At 43.6% G+C, this 21,199-nt stretch overlaps 1 protein-coding gene across 17 annotated transcripts in view; it reads right to left on the bottom strand.

Moving 5' to 3' along the window:
- Positions 1-560: 560 nt before the first annotated feature.
- LOC126501214 (uncharacterized) overlaps positions 561-21,199 on the bottom strand; it is a 166,316-nt gene continuing 145,677 nt past the window's right edge. For 7 of the 17 annotated variants that reach the window (XR_007591579.1, XR_007591577.1, XR_007591564.1 and 4 more), the window contains 5 exons: positions 13,510-21,182; positions 12,017-12,148; positions 11,755-11,907; positions 9,608-9,765; positions 561-8,266 (listed from right to left, as the gene is read on the bottom strand). The gene's annotated coding sequence lies outside the window, so the exon portion shown is untranslated. The other 10 variants (XR_007591567.1, XR_007591569.1, XR_007591575.1 and 7 more) reach the window with 7 other exon arrangements.

The following is a 21,199-nucleotide window of genomic DNA, read 5'->3' on the forward strand; positions in this document are numbered from 1 at the left end:
ATCTTGGGCTTTTGTCTGACTTCATTTGTTTAATTTCCCTGTTTACTGATTTATATATTTTCTTATTTTATTTTTGATAGTTGCTCACTATGTAGCGCAGAGAGGCCTGGAACTCAAGTTCCTCCTGCCTTAGCTTTGCAAGCACTAGGACAGGCATGCCCCACCAGGCCTGACCTTATTTATTTGTCTCTGTATGTGCAAGCTGGAAAGGAGAGAAAGACAGATGCAGAGACAGAGAGAGACAAAGAGAACCTGTGTAGGCCAAGCTAGCTTCCAACTGTCAATCTTCCCTCAGTCTCCCCTGAACCGTTCCCTCTTTGTCCGGCATTCTCTTCCCTGTCTTCTCTCTTCCTGTTGGTTCTGTCCATCACTGCCATTCTGTCTTAACTTCTCTTACCCCTGACCTGTCCCTGATTACTGTCTGGTTCTCTAGCCTTTCTGCAGCTCCCATCTCCCATCTCTGTCCTTTTCTCTGACCCACAGGACATACCTCTTTGCTCTGGTTCATCATCTTTCCCCCCTGAAGCTCCTTAATTAGAAAATACAAAGGAATAAAGCAGTCAGGCATTTATAATTTTATTATTCAGCAAGATACTTTATTTTTAAGAGCAGATAAGTACTAAAAATAGATTTTTTTTCCCTCCAAAGACCCTAAAAAAAGAAGAGGGGAAAGAACCCTTGCTCACAGTTAGTGTGTTCCTTAAATACTAACTGTAATAATTATTATTTTAGTGATTTCCTGGATCGGCCACAGATGACTTTGTTCATGTAGCTCATTGACCCTTGGTTGGAAAGTCCTTCTCAATTCTTCATAATCCAAGACAGCAGCTGACATCAATGTAAAAAGAGAAAGAAGCTAAAAACAGTTGCATGTGTATGCCCTGAATTGCATATTCAGTTGCAAAATCATCATCATTATTATTGTAATTACAGAGGGGAGGCATTTCAATAATTGTTCAAAGTGTCTTCTTGAGGAAATAAGTAAAATCAGGGCCAGCTGTCACAAGCCAATCCACAATAATGATCCCCGTATGTGCGTCTTCGGGATTCATAACAATCTACAATAACAAATTTGTGCATTCGTCTACTGTCCCTGAACAGCCTAAAAAAAAAACAAGTCTATGATCCGCTCTGATGTCTATCTTGGTAGTTCACTTGGATTTTTAAATAGCATCCTTGAATAACCTTAGCGTCAAAAACTGCCAAACAAAAATTGCATCACCAATTTAATAACAAACAACGGTGGGTAGCCTGGCATCCGTCCACCTGTGACAGGATGGCCACAGACCGAGGTTTCTGAGCCAAAGGGGAAGCCAGGTAGACAGATCTGCAGACAACGGAGACTGTTTGGAAAGACGCATCCACCAAGGCAGACGGGCTCTTTTGGCTTGAAAATTACAAACAGAAACTGTGAAGGCCTTGTTTTCAGCCTACTTGTGAAATCGGCCCCAAGTATTTCAGATTTTGCTCCTCCCAAGATCCAGCTGTGAAATGACTAACAGAAACGAAGTGACAATGTACCAGGAACGGAATGTGCCGCTTCACTGAAGGGAAAAGTTCCCGACAGAGGCCATCCTTGTAGGTTCATACCTATGAGAGACGGCACAGAGAAAGTACTGGACTGCACCGCCCCAAAGGCCGAAAGGCAGATTTATTGGGGATCAAGGCAGAGAGAAAAGCAAAATGGTGGGGAAACAAGCAGATTTTATATGACACCCAGCAGGGTAGGGATCTGAGCTGACACAGACGGGTGGATTGACCCGGAACTAGATGCCCTTGCCTGACGTGGCTGGCATTTGGGGGAAGGGTACAGGCCAAGATTCCTGGTAAACAGAAACCTCCAGAAGAGAGCTGCTTTTCTAGTGAACACAAACCTTCAGGCTTGCTCAAAATCCTTCCGTTTACCCAGCCAAAGTCCTCCTGTTTAGGGCAATGCCACCTGCACTGCCATTTTGGAGGAAGGAGGGTTTTGGACCTGACAATACCCGGGATGCTCTAAAGAGGACCAGCCAAGCACAAGCACAGAGCAATTACAAAGAATGAGAATCATCGAAGAGCCTTCTCAAAATGTCCTCAGATCTCGGTAGCTTTGAATTGTGGCTATATCTCTAATTTCATGTTCTCGAAGAACCTCCAGAGACAGGGAAAGAAAGAGGAGAAGGAAAATTGCTTATCACATTGCTTTTCTCTCGCTGGGCCACTTAGGCTTTTCCAAATCCAAGTTTTGCTGAAGCCTGGGCCTGAGCCAGGAGAGAAGGGTGAATGACCTCAAGCTGCTGTAGGAGCTTGCCAGCTGCTCTGCGGCAGCCTTCTTAGGTGCTAAGAATCATCTTCCTCATCACAATGGCTCAGTACATTTCCATATTTGCACTCCCAGCTAAAAAGCGATTTAAGCAGCGTGCAACCTTATCTCGCTTCAGTAGTTCAGAGATTTCCTTCAAAAGCATCAGAAGGGTCATTGAGAGACATTTGGGAAGTGGTGTTGAGGTATGTTTTGCATATTTTTAATTGTAAAAGTAAGACATGACAATGATGAAAATAAATGGAAACTTCAAAGTGGTTTTGTATAAAAAGACAAAGATGCCCTTGCTTTTATCACAAGTTAAAACTCTGAGAACTATTTCTCAGCCTATATTTTCCATATAAGGATATAGAATGCATACAATATTTCTATGCAGGGTGATTATGTAAATATACAGTATCTTATATGCTGTATCTAATAATATGTCAGCAAAATTACATGGCAGCACATGGAGATCGTGTAGTCACTATCTGTGCCATAAAGCCGACCACTGCCTAATTAATGGACATTTAAATTCTTTGCATTTTATACTATTATTATTACAAATAATGCTCTCACGAATAACCTTATATTTAGAAACTTCTGTTGTGACTTTATCCATAGAATAAATTACTTCAAAGAAATTTCTGGATCATAATATATGTACATTTAACATTTACACTCAATGACAACTCTTCCTGGCCCAGCATGTGCCAGGTCCTAGGTTCAAACACACACAATTAAATGCTTCCAAATTGCAACCTTCCCACATTGTCCTGATTCAGCTTCCATAGTAGGGTACATCCACTGAACTTTGCTAAAAACCACATTTTATTGAACTTAAACATCTGTCACTCAGCCGGGCGATGGTGGCGCATGCCTTTAATCCCAGCACTCGGGAGGCAGAGGCAGGCGGATCTCTGTGAGTTCGAGACCAGCCTGGTCTACAGAGCTAGTGCCAGGACAGGCTCCAAAGCCACAGAGAAACCCTGTCTCGAAAAAACAAAAACAAAAACAAAAAAAAAAATCTGTCACTCAGAAGCATGAGTATGTTCTCACGGCTTGCATTTTTCTAAGCTGAACATGTTTTCCAAGGGATTTTGACCACACCTACTTTTTTTTCCTTTTCTTTTTTTAAAGATTTATTTACTTCTTTTAATTATGCATACAATGTTCAGTTAACATGTACACACCAGAAGAGGGCACCAGATCTCATTATTGATGGTTGTGAGCCACCATGTGATTGCTGGGAATTGAACTCAAGACCTCTGGACAAGCAGCTGGTGCTCTTAACCTCTGAGCCATCTCTCCAAGCCCCTACACCTACTTTTTGTTTGTTTGCTGTTGTAAGACAAGTCCTCCTTCTGTAGCCCTGGCTAGCCTGGCACTCAGAGCAATCTGCAGCCTGCCTCAACTTCCCCTCAGGCCTGGGATCGAAGGTATGTTCCAGCACATCGACACCATTCTTATTTTTAGGACGTGAAGTATTTGTTCACATTCTTTGCCCATGTCTCTGCTCATTTTGTTTTTTGGTAGAATTGTGAAACTAAGATCTCCTTGCATACTGCAGAAGTACCTTTTCTGTCGGATCGCAGAGAATCTCTCCCCTCTCCATTTGTCTTTGGCTCTCTCTGTTCACAGTGTTTTTCTGCTGCTGCTCTTGTTGTCATTATCCTCATTTTCATCATGTTAAGGTTTTAAATGTTTGACATAAATTCATTTATCAGCACTTTCCTCTTTGGCTTTCTGAATTTGCTTGTGTTTTCTTGAACTTAAAATAAGTCGTCTTGCAGTTGGGCCTCTTTGTAGTATCGTTTGATTAGAATTCTATTGTGTCACATGGTACAAACTAAGACATTCTTCTGGGTATAGTGGCATACATCACTGATTCCAGAATCTAGGAGGCGAAGGCAGGAGAACTGCTGTGAACTCAAGGCTAACGCGGGCTACGTAACAGGACCTGAGCTCGGTAAACATGGGGCTGGGGAGATGGCTCAGTCGGTAAAGTGCCTACCAAAGCATGAGGACTGCAGTTTGGATCCCCAGAAGTCACATAAGAAGCTCGGAGAGGTTGTATACATCTATAACTCAAGCACTAGGAGGATGGAGACAGGGAGGTCCCTGTAGCTCTTAGCTGGCCAAGCTAGCCAGTGAGCACCAGGTTTGGTGAGAGACCCTGCCTCAAAAGTTAAGAGGAAGCCATCAAAGAAGACATCAGCCTCTGGGCTCTCTGCTCACACATGCAATCTCTCTTTCTCTCTCTCTCTCTCTCTCTCTCTCTCTCTCTCTCTCTCTCTCTCTCTCTCTCTCTCTCACACACACACACACACACACACATGCACAAGAAATTAGGTTTTATTGTGGAAAGAAAAAATTGACAAAGCAAGTATCATTAAAAGAAGATACAGAGACTCCATGGTTCATTGTTGCTTGGGTGTCTGGTCAGAGAATGGTTTATATCCCATTTAACGGACCCCATCTCTCTCTTTTACATGCATAGGAATGAGATCCACTTCCTTAGGGAAAGGGATAAGGGAAAGGGACTATGTTGACCCTGGGCAGCCTGGATTTTGGTGCCTGTTTACCAGAGTTGCCTGGAAAACCCACATACCTTGCCCAGTGTTGGATTTCAGAGGCAGCATAGAGGCTGAAAGCAGGAAGAGACTAGGGTCTGATCTGAACAGATGAGGCAAGTCTGTTTATTAACACGCATAGCAAGGGACAGCCCCTCTCCCTTGGGAAATGGAAGGATCTGCCAAGAGAACCAACTGGCTGGGACTCTTTATAGAGGATTGGGGATGAGGAAACAGTTGATGCCACCATGGGGGCTCCAAGGCACTCTATCGCCGCACTTAGACTTTTGGTGGGATATTTATTACACAAGGAACAAGAAGCCAGTAACCTCCAGGCACATCCACCCATCCCCAGGCCCTGCCTCAGTCTAGTCCCATACACACGGTTTGAGCTAGCTCATTGCTCAGGCAACTCCAAAGGGGGAACTCAGACTCATTTAAGGCAGCCTGTTCCTTCTATTGTATCAGGTTAGTAAGGAGTCATGAAGTAGAGATGACTCCCCAACCCCAGCTTTTTATTTTGAAGACTCTGAACTCCACAAAGCTTGAAAAAATCCAACAAATGACCAAATGACTCTGTATTTTTCATCTCTGTTCAGCTACTGTTTATATTCTTTTCACCTTTGCATTATCTCTTCCTATGATTAGGCATGCTTGTCCATTTGAAAATAAGTTGAATATTGAAATTTTTAATTGGCATCTCACTTAAAATAATCCAGCATACATCTTCAAAGACTAAGGGTATTCAATATAACTATAATACCATTTAAGACTTGGGAAAATTAGCAGTGATTTAATAATATCTTTAAGTTCATATTAAAAGTCTACAATTGTCTAAATTCCTTATATAAACCTTTTCCCCTTTCTCTTTGTCTCAAAGACCAATCTTTGATGTAGGAGGGTCTTCTATCTATCTGTTGTTTCATTGGTTAATTAATAAAGAAAACTGCTTGGCCTGATAGGTCAGAACATAGGTAGGCAGGGAAGACAGAACAGAATGCTGGGAGAAAGAAAGCAGAGTCAGGCAACCACCATGAAGCTCCGGCCCAAGATGGATGTGGGTTAGAATCTTCCCGGTAAGCCATGACCCCGTGGTGATACAGAGATTACTAGATATGGGTTAAAGCAGGATATGAGAGTTAGCCAAGAAGAGGCTAGATATAATGGGCCAGGAAGTGTTTAAATGAATACAGTTTGTGTGTTGTTATTTCCGGGGCAGGAGCTGGGCAGGATGAAAAGCAGGCCTGCTCGCCTCATCACTACAAATCTTTGATCTTTCTTTCTTCTTTCCTTCCTTTCTTGCTTTTTCATGCTTGCTTGCTTTCTCTTTTTGACAAGGTCTCAAGTAGCCCAGGCTGACAGTGAGGCTCCCCCCACCCCTGCCATGGATCCAAGGATGGCCTGGAACTCCTGGTCTTGCCTCTTCCAGCCTCTGAGTGCTTTGCAGATGGGCACCACAACCCCCAGTTTATGTCCTGCTGAGGCTGGAAGCCAGGACTGTGTGCATGTCAGGCAAGCAGTCTACCAAATGAGCTAGAGCCCCAGCCGCTGGGCTAAGACCTTGACATTGCATTTGATTCTTTTTAGAGAAATCTCGTGTCTTGAGATGGACACTTAGCAATACCCACTGATATTTTTGATCATGGGGTGCTTCCGACATTGTATTAATTAATTTTCTGTTGCAATAACAAGATACATAAGGCCGATACTCTATAACGAGGTTTATTCGATTCATAGTTTTGGAGGCTGAAAGTCCAGGATTAATTAGATGATCATATCTGTTTGGTCAACTCCTAAATAAGAATTTCAACTTGTTTAAAAGTTAGACGTTTAGACAGGATTACTCCAACACACCCACCTCCGTAGAACCTATTTCTGTCACCCACTAAGTCAGGGCTCTTGTTTTTCTCCCTGGAGAGGTTTCATGATTGTTCCCCAAGGGAAAAGACTCATTATCATTCCTAAAGTGCAGCCGAAGTGAATGCTGTCATCTGCTGAGAATTCTGCTGTATATATATTTAATTGTCACAGCAACTCCGTACACAAGTAGTGTTGCTACATATTATGAAGGAGAAACCGGTGGCTTAAAAGGAGATTCTAGAAAAATCATAGCCTTCGGGAATGGATGGTTTGAAATCTGCATCCTCTATTTGATTCTGGATCTGGGGCCTCTATAGACTTCATTTACTTATCTGTACCATGCCAAAGATGAGCAACTGGCCTCATAGGTTGAAATGTCTGCCTGCCTGGCCTAGAGTAGATGTTACTAGCTCTGGATATATCCCAACCATAGGTTAGAACTCCTGGGTCATGATAGATAAGCCATAGTACTACAGAGTCCATGAGTCCACGAATCAGGAGTTGATCAAAGTCATTAATTCAGATAATTTTACCTACACTTCAGTGGAAGTTTAACTTTAGAGGTATTTGGGGAAAAAGAGTTTGCTGGTCAATCCCTTAGGTAATATTGTGATTATGACCATTCAACTTCCGGGAAGAATTAGGGGAGGACCTTTAGCATGCCCACCAGGAAGCTCTTTGGAAATTAATCTCTAAGACACTCCAACTTTGTTTACCCCAAGACAGTGTGATCATCCCCTCCACAAATAACAAAGGGATGTGTTCTAAGAGAGCATAGAGGAAATCTCATCCTTATGAGACTATGGCTGAGTCTGCTTACACAAGCTCAGATGGCTGCCGTGTTACTACACCATATAATCTTGTGGGTCATTGTTACTTATGCACTCCGTTTCCAATATATTTTATTTTTAATTAATTGTGTGTGTGTGAAAGAGAGAGAGAGAGAGAGAGAGAGAGAGAGAGAGAGAGAGAGAGAGAGAAGAGTATTTATGTCCAACGTGTGCAGGTGCCCATGGAGCCCAGAAAACATGAGATCTGGGGTTGGAGTTACAGGCAACTGTGAATTTGTGCTAGGAGCTGAGCGTAGGTCCTATGGGAGAGCATGCTCTTAACCACTAAGCTCTCTTGCCAGCACCCCATTCACTTCATTTTTAACCCAAATATTACTAGGAGGTACATGATTATGGTATTAAGGACCACTATGTTTCATGAAATGTTCTAGGCACCTAGGGTACATCAGAGACTAAAACAGCTATTCTTTCTTTTTATTTGGGATAGATGGGTGAAAAAGCAACAAATTTGTAAATTACATGCAAAAAAAAAGTAAGTGCTAATGACAAAACCCTTTAAAGTTCGGATAGGCCATTCTAATTTTAAATTAGGACATGCAGTCATTTAAAAGGCAATACTGGGCATGGTGTGGTGGTACCTACCATCTTTAATCTCAGCACTTGGGAGTTCAATGTCAGTCTGGTCTACACAGCGAATTCCATGTCAGCCAGGGCTATACAGCGAGACCCTGTCTATAAAATCAGAGGGCGGAAGGGTGATCCTGGAACAACATTTGATGATGATTAATAATTAGCATCCATCCTCCCATCACTTTTTAAACTTTTAGGGCTGGCAAGGTAGCTCAGTGCTTAAGAACACATCCCGCTCTTGCCGAAGGTCCAGGTTGGGGCCCTACCACACATATCAAGGTTTTACAACTGCCTGTAACTCCAGACAACCAGACCCCCTCTCCTGGGCTCTGTGGACGCCTGCATGCCCATGTGTATATACACAGACACGCACACATGGGCAGACATTAAGAAAGAACCTCTGCCGTCTTACAGGGATGACTTTATGCAGCCCCAGCTCCTCTGCATTTTCTGTGTCTTCTGAAAGCTCCCAAGCATCGTCCTACTTTGAAGGTGGAAAGAGCAGGTGGCAGTTTTAGATACATCCTGTCTGTACGCCAACAGGAAGGGGTTACCATGCTGCTTTCTTAGGGCCTCATGTGTCCCCTAAAGGGAGCAACCAGCAAGAGTGGGACTCCATGACCATGTGACCCCGAGGGAGGCACTCGCCCCTGAAAACAACTGAAGGACTCAGCTAGAAAACCTCGTCGTATTCAGTAGACACTTAGGGGCAGCACAGGACAGTTTGTCTGGGTGGGAGACTATTGGTGACGTCACACAAGAGTCTCAGAGTTGGATGAAAGGACAGTGAAAGCTGTGGTTTATTTAGCCTCTACCGAGCGGAGACAAATGCTGTCCAGCATGCACCGACTAAGGCGTAGCGAGGGCCGGTAAACTGTCCACCGCACACACAGGGTGACTTAAGCACAGTACAGCCTGGCTCCAGAGCCCGTGCTCCTACCTCATTAGTCAATGCTGTCTAGGAGTAATCAGATATGGATTATAAATTGCTATTGTTTCTGGAGCCCTCAAAAGACTGTCTCTCTGGAATGGTTCCAGTTCTGAGTTTCCAAGTGCCTGCTGGATAGAACTGTATTTTCTACTCCTATCTCCGGCTATCTCTCAGGCATGCCTCCAGTGCTTGCCAGAGTCCCTTTCTACTACCTCCCAAACTTTCCGTTGCTTATTTTGTCCGGCCTGGGACATGCTCCGCTTGTAGCCCGCATAGTCCTGCAACCAAGAGCTGCTGCCCTTCCCACCCCGCCCCTCTCACACAGAGAGCAATTGGACTCAGCTGGTTCTGGTGTAGGTTTCTAAGTCTCTGTCCTCCTCAACCCAGGTTAAAAGCTGCACTGTAGCTCGCTAAGTGGGAACAGGTAATGTGACCCAGCATTGACAGAAAAAAAGGTGGTATGGACTTTGATCACTGGGAACGAGGAGAGGAGAGGCCCCAAGAAGCTGATTCTCTTGTCTTTTCCCTCCCAAGCACTTACCTGAGGCACGGTTTCATCCCCTAGCACAGTGATATTCTGCAAAGCCATTGGAGCAGGCATTCCATCTTTCTGTGGCTTCTGAAGCACCCTTGGGCAGAATTGCCTTGTCTTCTTGCTTCCCCTTTCCTCTGACACTCGCTGCCCTGGGATTGCATCTCCTAAATAAAACATTGGTATTACGATTTAGTTTGAGTTCTATTTTTCTAGAAAACAGGAACTAAAGAAAATATTCAAGTTCAAGTTCTCTTCATGGGACTACTGCTTCTTACATTCTCTTGGGTGTGTTCCAAAATGTAACCATTGATAATAATGTCTTTCATACACTCACACAAAGATAAAAATAAATCTTTAAAGACCATACTGTCATTATCAGTACACCTAGTGGTATTTGTGTACTTCCCTTAAAAAACGTGCCATGTGATTGAAAACTATTGAAAGAGTCCTTGGTGCTAAAAACAAATTCAAAGCCAGGAACTCATGACTGGCCTTGCTCCTGAGTGTCTCATAGGAACCTTCCCCTTGCCCAGGTTCGGACCCCATTATTCTCATTTAGACTATTATAATTGCTTTTAAATTTATCTTTGGTCACACTGACTACTGCCATCAAGTATGTAGTCCTAAAACTGATTTTATCTTGCTCCGCCTTGTCCAAAAACCTTTAGCAATGTCTCATGTTCGGAAAACGATGCCCAGGGATCCTTCTAAAAGCACTCTCTGGTAACTCATAACAGAAGCCTGGTGCTCGGAGACCTCTGTAAACTGTTGACCAAGCCAGGTAGACCCCTTTAAGGAAAGGATCTGAATCATACTGGAGGGAGTCAGGTATTGTGGGCAGAAGCTAAACGGTACATGAAAAACAATACCTACAGTCAGGTGGCAACAGACACCATCGGGTAATAGAAGCTGAGGTAGAAAAATAATAATAGAAAGTACCGTGAAACAACGTCACCGAGGCAGGAGTCGTGACAGCAAGACCTTAGCAGCTACCGAAACAGCACCTCACTGTGGAACGACCCACAGGGATGGCTGAGTTGTATGCTAGATCCAGTGTCCAACTTAGCTTGTGGTAACCTGGGTTTAGCTCTGTTCTAGAAATGAAAACATTGCCTCTTGAGATTTCTGTCAACCCAGATCATGGCAGGAACCTGAAGACATAATCAACCAAGACTGAAAATAAGGTGGAGAGGACATATTTCGACGACACAGGCAGAGTTATGGTGGAAGAAGCCAGGGCTGAAGAGAAGAGAGAGATGAAAACCCAGATGAGCAGGAACTATGGAGGAATACGGTTTCGTTGGGAGCACCAAAAGCACCCTGCTAAAGAAAGGAGAAACCTCAGCTCTTCCTCCTACTCCTTGATACTTGCTAATGTCTCCCATTGGACAGCCCGAGGGTTAACCAGAGGGCAATGGAACCCAGGTGACACAGCATGGGAGTATCAGGTTATCTGATACAGTCCAGGGCAGAGAATAGTACGGTGGTTCCCTGTTCTCTCCATAAATGCCCACAGCCTAGCTCCAGAACCCAAGGGTGCCTACTACATTCTGTGACAAAAGATGAGATTGCAATTGAGGGTCCTGAGAGGCTAATCCCACATCTGGCTGGGTCCTCTGTGCAGGCACACACATTCTTACGAGGGAGTAACAGGAACCCTACACAGCAGACGAGGAGGCGGTGTGACCACAGAAACAGACTGGACTGGAGTGGCCACAGGCCAAAAGGAAGCCTGAGGCTATTGGTAACTGGAAGAAGCCAGGGACAGATTTTTCTCCCCACCCCCAAGCCTCAAGAGATGCCGACCCTGCCCAAACCTTCATTTCATTTGTGGCCTCCGGAACTGTGAGAAAATAAAATTCTGTTGTTTTAAGTCAACCAGTTTGTACTAATTTGTTACAGCAGTCGCAAAAACACCAACAGAGGCCAAAGGAACAATAAACAGCCCAGCCTCTATTCATCTCATAGCATGCTGATGTCCACAGTCCTGTTGGCCGGACACTCTTTCACTTACTGTCTGTATTCCATGTGGAGTTTCTGCTAGGATCCTTCCCATGCACCACAGGCTCCCAAAGCACAGTGGCTTTCACGGGCCAACATCTTTTCATTCAAGTAAAAGTATGACTTTGAGAGCAAGAACCAGTCTCTCATACCTTGGGAGCACATCAAACTCCTCACACATTTCTTTGAGCGGAGTAATTGGTGAATGAGAGAGAAAGCTTCCGTTTGTAAATGGAAAATAACAGCCACGAACTTTGCCTCTCAGAGGTAATGACGGCAGTGTTTCCCGAAAACAGTTCCTGTACCTGTAACAGAGATGATACATCTGAAGTTCTCGTTCCTACTAGAACAATTCCTTAGGAAAAAGAAATTACCTTTCATTTTAGTGAGTCCTCTGTTCCACACTGAACTAACCTGCCAGTAGTTCACCCAAGGAAGACGAGGCCAGGAATTAAAACACAGCAGCCGGCTGGAGGTATGGTGCGATGGTAGAATGATTTGCCTAGTGTGTTTGAGGCCCTGGGAAATTCTACCTGCCTCTTAGCACTGAAAAAATAAAATAAAATCAGCACACAAGCAAGCAAACAAAAAGAAAAACTTGAGACTGAAATACAAGCGCCAAGGAACCATGACTCATATAATAAACGTTTATTAAAGAACTATGATGCCAAAATACAGTCTATAGATGCTGAGGAAATGCAATAAGGCACAATTGCAAGGAAGCAATTATCACAACATAAGATGAATGCTTGTGTGTGTGTCTGTATGTGTACTTCCATGTATGCAGAAGGATGTCAAGAGTCGTCCTCAATCACTTTCCACCTTTTTTTGGTATGAGTGTGTGTGTGTGTGTGTGTGTGAGAGAGAGAGAGACAGAGAGACAGAGAGACAGAGACAGAGACAGAGAGACAGAGAGAGAGACAGAGAGAGACAGAGAGAAGGTCGAGAGAGAGAGAGAGAGAGAGAGAGAGAGAGAGAGAGAGAGAGAGAGAAAGGGTCTCACTGGTCCCAGAGCTAGACTAGCAGACTAGGAAGCCCCAGGGATCTTCCTGTCTCCCTTCTACAGTGCTGGGATTATAGGTACACACTATCAGGCCCAGCTTTCTACATGGGTCGCTGGAGATCCGAACTTAGGTCCTCACACTTGTGCAGCAAGCCTTTCACGGAGCCACCCCCGCCCCCATGAATGCTTTTTATAAGAGCAAAATGCTAGGGGCTCAGAAAGAAGGGAATGGCTAACTCTAAAGATGGGAGTCTCGCTCCCAAGGAGCTGCTTTCAAACGGGTTAGGATTTCATCAGGCAGAGGCAAAGTCTGGCGCATTCCAAGACCAAAAGCAACAACTGCCTGTGCCTTTGCCAAGCAAACCACACCCTGTTCAGTCCTATTGTGTCCGCAGAGGCCTATTTTTATGCATTGTTTTCATAGCCACTTTTTTAAGGCAAAAAGAGAATGGGAGCTAAGTCCCTTCTTTGAAATCGGGCATTTTATAAGTCGAAGAAAGGAGACTCTGAGGAGGGGCTGTAGAGGTTGACTTCCGGTGAGTCCAGAATCCATCCAAGGAGTAGAAATGGAAGCTCTTCCCTTCCTGTTTCCTAAAAACTGAGCTGAGGCTGCCCCAGTGTGTTGCAGCAGGTCCTTCTCAGCTCAGAAGAAAGCAGAAGGGAATGAGAACACCCCAACCACAGGCACTGTTTTGTGTCTTGACCAGGACTGAGGGTTCTACTTCCTCCTCTCTATTGCCCTTCAGATCCCTCTGGGAGAGCAGGCACCACCCCAGCCTCCCTCACAGACAAGCCCGGCTAGGCCTCTGAGACCAGCACTAGCTGCTTGTGAGTAGGAGGGGGAAAAAAAAAAAAAACCTCTTGGGAAAGCAGCCAGGACAGAGGAAGGTCAGCAGACACCTACCCAGGGGCACGGGGGTCCCCATCCTCACGGTGGAGCATCCACTGGGGAGCAGTGATGTGGGAAACTAGCATCCCACTCAGCATCCCTCATCCTTGTTTTCCCAGGACGGCTCTACCTTGCAGACCCTGCCAGAAGGCCCGCGGCATTTTCGTGAAGCAGTAACAACAAGGACGGAGCGTTCTAGCCTGCCAGAGCCTGCTGGCTGGTCACTCTTTCCACTGCCTTTTGTTTCCGTGCATCATTCCTCTCAGTTGCTTCTCGGATTCCTCCAGGCTTTGAAAAAGCCACAGCAACACCACCCAGTGGGCTGGCAGGCATCTCCGACATGCACCCTGCCCTAAGCATTGGTGGTGCGTATAAAGGGCTTCCAGAAAGGGGCCACCTCCTATCAGCGTAGCTGGCACAGGTAGGGCTGTAAGTACCACGCTGCGGACTGGCAAATCACATCCTATTGTCTTATTCAAATGCGTCTGCAGTGTCGGGTGTGGTGGTGCACATCCGTAATTCTAGCTCTTGAACAGCTGAGGCAGGAGGATGGCACTTTCTACACCACCTGTCTCAAATTTAAAAAAAAAAAGAAAAAGAAAATTGAAAAGGGAAAAACAAAGAAAAATATATCTGCAAGGTTTGTTGCGCACACTTTCTTTCTTAAATGATGCAAGCACAGCCAACACGGATGTGTCTAACCAAACAGAGAAGTTTCACTATGACAGTTCCGATGTGAAATGTCTTCCACGGTTCCCGTGTTAACACTTGGTGCCAGCTGGTGGCGCTGTTTCGTGAGATTGTCAGGCTGGCAGAGGTGAGTCATTGAGGGCGGGGTTCTGAAGGTTACTGCGTAGCCTGGTTTCCTATTGAGCTCTCTACTTCCTGGTCAGTCACAATGTGAGTCATCTTCACAAAGACCAACCAACCGCAATGCCATGGCCTCCCCTCCATAGGTCACCCTATTGCCCGAAGCCATGAACCAACATACAACTCTCCTCCCTTAAGCTGATCCCAGTGACATTCTCTTGTCAATGTGTATGCATGCCTATTCGGAGCAGAGAAGCTCTCAGCTCCTCAAAATCATCTGAAGCCTGTTTGCAGTCATATTCTTAAGCTACCATACAGGAATCTGAGAGGATGACCCAGGAAGATGCTTACTTCCCAATTCTTTAAAAATATTTTACATGTTTTTATAAAGTGTGGAGGTCAGAGGACAACTCGGGGAAGTCGGTCCTCTCTTCTCACCTCATGGGTCTGGGGCATCAAACTCACATCATTAGGATGGGTGGCACTCGCTCCGGCTTCATGTTGACTTTAAAAACTTGATGGTATCGGTTTTCAATGTGGAGCAAGACACATTCTTTTTTTGTTGTTCGTTTGTTTGTTTTTTGAGACAGGGTTTCTCTGTGGTTTTGGAGCCTGTCCTGGAACTAGCTCTGTAGACCAGGCTGGTCTCAAACTCACAGAGATCCTCCTGCCTCTGCCTCCTAAGAAGACACATTCTCATAAGTCATTGATGAGAGGAAAAAATTGGATAAGTTAATGTTCCGGGTAACCTCCAAAGACATCTGGTAAAGTCAAAAGTGCATATCCATTTCCTGGTAATGTCCACCCTAACTTATACCCCACATCCCTACCTGGGTCTCAGGGGACTGACACAAGAATGTGGGTGATAGGAAAACCTGAGATCCCCACGCAAACAAACAAACAAACAAACAAATAAACAAAAAAAAAACAAAAACAAAACTATTGACATAATGAATTTCTACTTCTGGGAGACAAGGGTCTAAAATAGTTAGACAACGGGCTAATAGTATTTCATGAGAAAAGGGCTGTGGGAAAGTATGTGTAGTGTTTATATACATCCTTGACACTCTAAGCTAATACTTTGTATAGTTAAAAGTATCTTTAAGAAGTTGGTTACTTCTGGGAAAGTTGAGATGCAAAGGACTTTGAAAACTAGACATTTTATTTAAAAATATTAAAAGGACACGAGGGAGGCAAAGGCAGATGGATCTCTGCATTCAAGACCAAACCTGGTCTACAGAGGGGTTCCGGACCAGCCAGAGAGTTACATGATAATCCATGTCTTTAAAAAAAAATACATAAATAAAAATTTTTAAAAATTTCTGGATAACGGATTATATGCCCTACAAGTGACACCGAGGAGCCTGGACAGCATAGCAAAAGGTTCTCCTTGGAATTCTTACTTATGAAAAGTAAGCATTTGTTTTATATAGTGAGTTATCTCCATAAACATGCTGATAAAAGCACGAATGCACGCTCTTAGAAATGCGTACAATAGACGTGGCTCTCGTTAGTGGAGAAGCCAGACAGGATCACTTACCCAGATACCCTTGTGACCTGCACCCCCGAGTGTCCTGGAAAGAACTGGAGATACAGTAGACGGAGAGAGATACTAGACCATATGTGAATATAATTATAACCATATCCAGAAATTCCCAACATTGGCAGAAAATTAGATAAAAATGTTAACGCGGCTGTCCGTGCCTCCTCATCTGAGAGCATGACACAGCAGCCCTGGGCCGGGGAGCCTGGGATCTGTACTTTAGAAGGCTTTCCAAGAAGTTCTGATGATCGGCCAGGCTTGAGAAACAGCAGCCACCTCTGGTTATGGTCTACCAGTGTTTCTAGAGAAAGTGGGCTGGAGAAAATAAAGAAAAAAAAGGAAGGAGAAAGGGGAGGTGCAAGGAAGGCATGGCCTTCCTACTCAGTCTCTTCCAGGCTGCTCCAGCTCTGAATTGTCTTTTCAGAAGTCTACCTTTCTCTAATACTCATTCGGCAATTCCATACATCCCTGTTTGTTCCAAGCATGGCCACTGTTGAATCCAGTAAGCTTAACCTATGTTATAAGCATCTTAGACCATCTCTGTATGTCTTATAATGCCTAATACAGTGCCTCAGTGAGTAAGCAGTAATGAATCATAATTAAAAATACATCAAGTTCAGAAATGTGTTAGGATATGAAATAAATGTGCAAAACCAATTGTATTTTTATAAGCTAGTAATGATATCCATTGCAATTCCTATCAAAATTTCAACATCTTTTCTTCTGCAGACACTGACAGGCTGGATAAAAGTCATATGGAAGAATAGCTGAGAATAGGCACAGTAGCCTTGAAAAAGAACAAAGACGGAAGAGGAGTATTTCAGAGCCTATATAATGTGATATAAGGTATGAGGGTAGCTACAGAAACCAGCAAAACTTGATGGTATCGAGATAAATCCACATTATGGTCAGTTTTAGACAAGGTGCCAAAGCGACTTAATAGGGGAAATATGTTGGGTTTTGCTTGTTTATTGGGCTTTGGCCCTGGGTCTGAGCCTCCTCTGTGCAAGGTAGGCACTCTCCCTCTGAGCTATACCCTTGCCCTTCGGTTTCACCGTTCATTTGGACACAGAATATCACTAAATTATCTGCTGGCTTCGAACTCCTGTATCCTGGGCTGGTCTTGAGCTCGCAATACTTCTGCCTCAGGAGCAGCTAGGATTACAGGTCTTGTGGTGTGGGCCCAGTTAAAACTATTTTTTTCAAAAAATGGTGCTGGGACAGCTGATTATCTACAGGCAAAAAGAGTAAAGTGGGACTCTCTGCACTACACTCTTCCCCCCAATATTATTTAAAGTACAGAATGTATGCATGAAAATGACACAATGAAACCCATTGATTCGTACTCTAATTGAAAAATTAATAAAGTACTAATTCACCATGAATCATTGACCTAAATGTAAGAATTAAAATGATACTTTTCTTTCTATTTTTTTTTTCTATGGTGTCTTACTATGTAGCTTGGCTGACTTGGAACTTGCTATGTGGAAGAGATTGGATTGAAATGTAATGATCCTCCTGTCCCTGTCTTCTGAGTGCTGAGATTACAGGTGTGTCCTACTGTGCTTGGCACAAAACTAAAATTTCTTCCTAGGATAGAGATTCAGCTCAGTGGCAGAACATGTGTCTAGCATGTAGGAGGCCCTGGGCTCAATCCACAGCCAAATAAATAAGTACCTCCGCGAGGAAGCAAAGGTGCAAGGGAATCTTGCAAAAATCTTTGCAAAACCTTGCAAAAAAGGGAATTTAAAAGAAAAGTGTCAAGAATTTTTAAAAAATGGACTAATTGGATTTTAAAAGTAAAAAAATTTCTGCTTCATGGGTCAGTGAGATAGTTCAAGGGGAAAAATAAACAGACTTGATGTGTAAGCCTAATAACCTCCCTTCAATCCTCAGAGCCCACAGTGGACAAAGAGAACTAATTCCCACAAGTTGTCTTCTGACCCCCACGCATGTACCATGGTGTGCTCCCACATAGATATACACAAAGAACTGGTGAGGGAGGTCCTTCTATATATGTGTTGCTTTTATTGGTTAATGAATAAAGAAGCTGCTGTCAGCCAAAGACTTAACGGAATATAGCCAGGCTGGAAAGATATATAGAAAGGGTAGGCAGAGTCAGGGAGAAGCCATGTAGCCACCATTGTAGACAGATGTGCCGAACCTTGCCTGTAAGCCACAGCCATGTGGTGATACACAGATTAATAGAAATGGGTTAATTTAAGATGTAAAAAAAGAGCTTGCTAGGAATATGCTAGAGGCTTTGGCCAAGCAGTATTGTAATTAATACAGTTTCTATGTGAATATTTCAGGTCAGGGCATCTGAGAACAAACAAACAGCCTCTGACAACAAAGAATAATTTAAAAAACACTGTTGTGTTTCAAAGAACACGATCAAGAAAATAAAAGGGCAAATTACAGAATTACAGATAAGCCTTTGCAGATATATGACAAGGACCTTATATCCAGAGTACAGAAAACCTATCAAAACTCCATCATAAAAGAATAACCCAATGAGCCTGGCAGTAGTGATGTACACTTTTAATCTCAGCACTCAGGAGGCAGAGACAGGTGGATTCTCTGTGAGTTTGAGGCTAGCCTGGTCTACAGAGTGAGTTCCAGGACAGCCAGGACTGTTATATAGAGAAACTTTGTCTCAGAAAAAAAAAATAACCCAATGAAAAACATCAGCAAGAAATCTGAATAAACACTTATCAGAAAAATTGATACAATTGGCCCATGCAGACAGATGCTTAGCTTTCATTAGGAAAGCACAAGTCAAAACCCCAGACACAATCTTCACACCCACACGAATGTCCCTTGTTAGTGAGACTATAAAGAAACTGAAATCTTCATATAATGCTGAGTACTGAGTCCTGAAAAGGCTGAATGACATGGAAATTCTTTTCTAGATGTACATATGTGCGTATAGATATATATACACCAAAAGAAATAAAAATGTGTACATTTGTATTATGTACAAATATTTGTATGTAAATGTTCATAACAACATTATGTATAATGGACATAAAGAGAAAGCAATTCATGTTTATAAATTGAAGAATGGATAATCAAAATCTGCTATAACCATATAAAAACAGACATATTGGTAAGTACTACAACGTGGGGGAAACTATGAAAACACTATGCTAAATGAAGGAAACTGGTCACGGAAGATGACACGTTAGGAACTAGCCATGCCATAGCTTCACAATGTGCAAGTCCAGAGACGCAGACAGTAGTAGATTAGTGGCTCCCCGAGGGTAGGGACTGGGATGAGTCATGACATCTGTGAATACAAGGCTTCTTCACAGGTCTGGAAATTGTCTTGGATTGGGTAGTTGAGATAGACGTACCAGTCTGAAAATACCTTTAAAACAACGAGCTGTACATTTAAATAGGCAGCTTTTATAATATGTAAAATATTACCTCAATAGCTATAAAAGAAGTAAAAACTAGATAACCCAGTTGCGTGTTGAAGGTCAATTACTGTTCCTGCCCCTTAGGACCTTGACATTTGTGGCCTCACTGAGTATTTGTATTGTCACGGTCTTAGCTACTTTTCTATTGCTGTGATAAAACACCATGACCAAGGCAACTTCTAGAAGACAGTTTGGGCTTATAGTTCCAAAGTGATAAGAATCTCATGAGGGAATCATAGCCACAGACAGCAAACATGGATGAAGCAACAGCCGGGAACTCATATCTCTAACCATAAGCAGGAAGCATTCACAAACTGGGAATGGCTTGTGGCTTTGAAATCTCACCCCCACCCACCCAGTGACATACTTCCTCCAGCAAGGCCACACCTCCTAAACCTACCTAAACAGTGCCACCAACTTAGCAGACACGTATTCAAATATCTGAGCCTCTACGGACATTCTCATTCAAACCATGACAATCAACTTCTCATCATTTAGGTCTCCTTCATTCTCTATCCGTTGGGTGGTTGTCCCCATTCCTGATGATCACTATGGTGATGGCTTAAATGAGATGTCCCCCATAAATCTTTGTTGGTGGCTGTTTGGGGAGGATTAGGAGGTGTGGCCTTGTTGAAGGAATTCTATCACGGGGGCAGGCATTGAGGTTTCAAAAGACTTACGCCATTCCCAGTGAGTTTCTCTGCCTCCTGCTTGCAGACCAAGATGTGAGCTCTGAGCAAGCTATACCTGCAGTCAAGACTTTGTTGTACCATTGATCCTCTGAAACCATACAGCCCAATTAAATGCTTCCTTCTGTAGGTTGCCTTGGTCATGGTATTTTGTGGCAGCAACCAAACAGTAACTAATACAACTAGCAGTAACCCTGTCTTGTTTTTCCTGTAGCATGAGTCACTATCTGAAATGATCTCATCTTTGAGTTTGCTGCTCCCTTGTTTGTCTCCATGAGAACAGAATCCTTACCTGAGTTAGCTGTGGCTGCCCCTTACGTCGGTGACAGTGCCTGACATGCAGTAAGCATGCAATAATGTTTGTTGTATGTTGCATGAATGGAAGGTGGCTAGTCACCAAGCTTCCCTTAATCTCTCTAAATCTTCATTTTCTAGTGACAAAACGGCCTAATAATAACTGTACTCAGCCCATAAATAATCATGCATGCAAAAACACAGCTCGTTACAGATATTCAATGGACACGAATTCCACACCACCATTAACCTATACTTAAGGTGGCCACCTGAGGATAACAATCACCTGAAATGAGCTACTTTCCCTGGAAAACGAATGACTGAGTCCCTTCTTGGAGGGTGGACAAGCTTGGCATTCTAAGCCCCCAGGATTTGGTTCTTCTTTAGATAAAGTCAATAAGTAGTAGGTATAGTTGTTACATTTTTTCCCCTTTCTTTTAGAGAGCTTGGGGGTCTGGAAATTGAATGTATGGTAGCGGGTACCTAAAATTGTCTCTCTCATTGAGTTACATCCCAGACCAGGAGCTGTAATTATTACTGGAATTATCTCAGTTATAAAGAAGACAATGAAGGAAAAATAGAAAGAAAAAATACTAAATAACAGTCCTCCTCAAGTAAGAGAGAGAACGGGCAGATCTATCATCCGTTGATAATAATGAAGTAACTTTCTTCCCCATGTTCAGTAGCGCACGAGAACGTAGTTAATGAATGCCCATTGAGTACAAACACAATAGCCGCTTGGTGTCTGCCCTTCCTTGTTGGCTTAGAGAGGCAGGGTACGAAGCCAGGGCAGCAGGACTGTGAAGCAGGTGAGGAGAGCCGCAGGGTGCAGAAGCAGGTCGTGCAGACGGCAAGTGACTTCACCTACTGTCAGCACTCACCCTGACGCTTGTACGTCCACAGCGGCTCTCATTAAAAGTCAGGCAGAGCCTGGGAAGGTGACGGGT

Source organism: Alexandromys fortis, unplaced genomic scaffold (genome assembly GCF_014885135.2).
Source record: "Alexandromys fortis isolate MF-2015 unplaced genomic scaffold, M_Fortis_MF-2015_v1.1 scaffold_44, whole genome shotgun sequence".
NCBI classification, from domain to species: domain Eukaryota; kingdom Metazoa; phylum Chordata; class Mammalia; order Rodentia; family Cricetidae; genus Alexandromys; species Alexandromys fortis.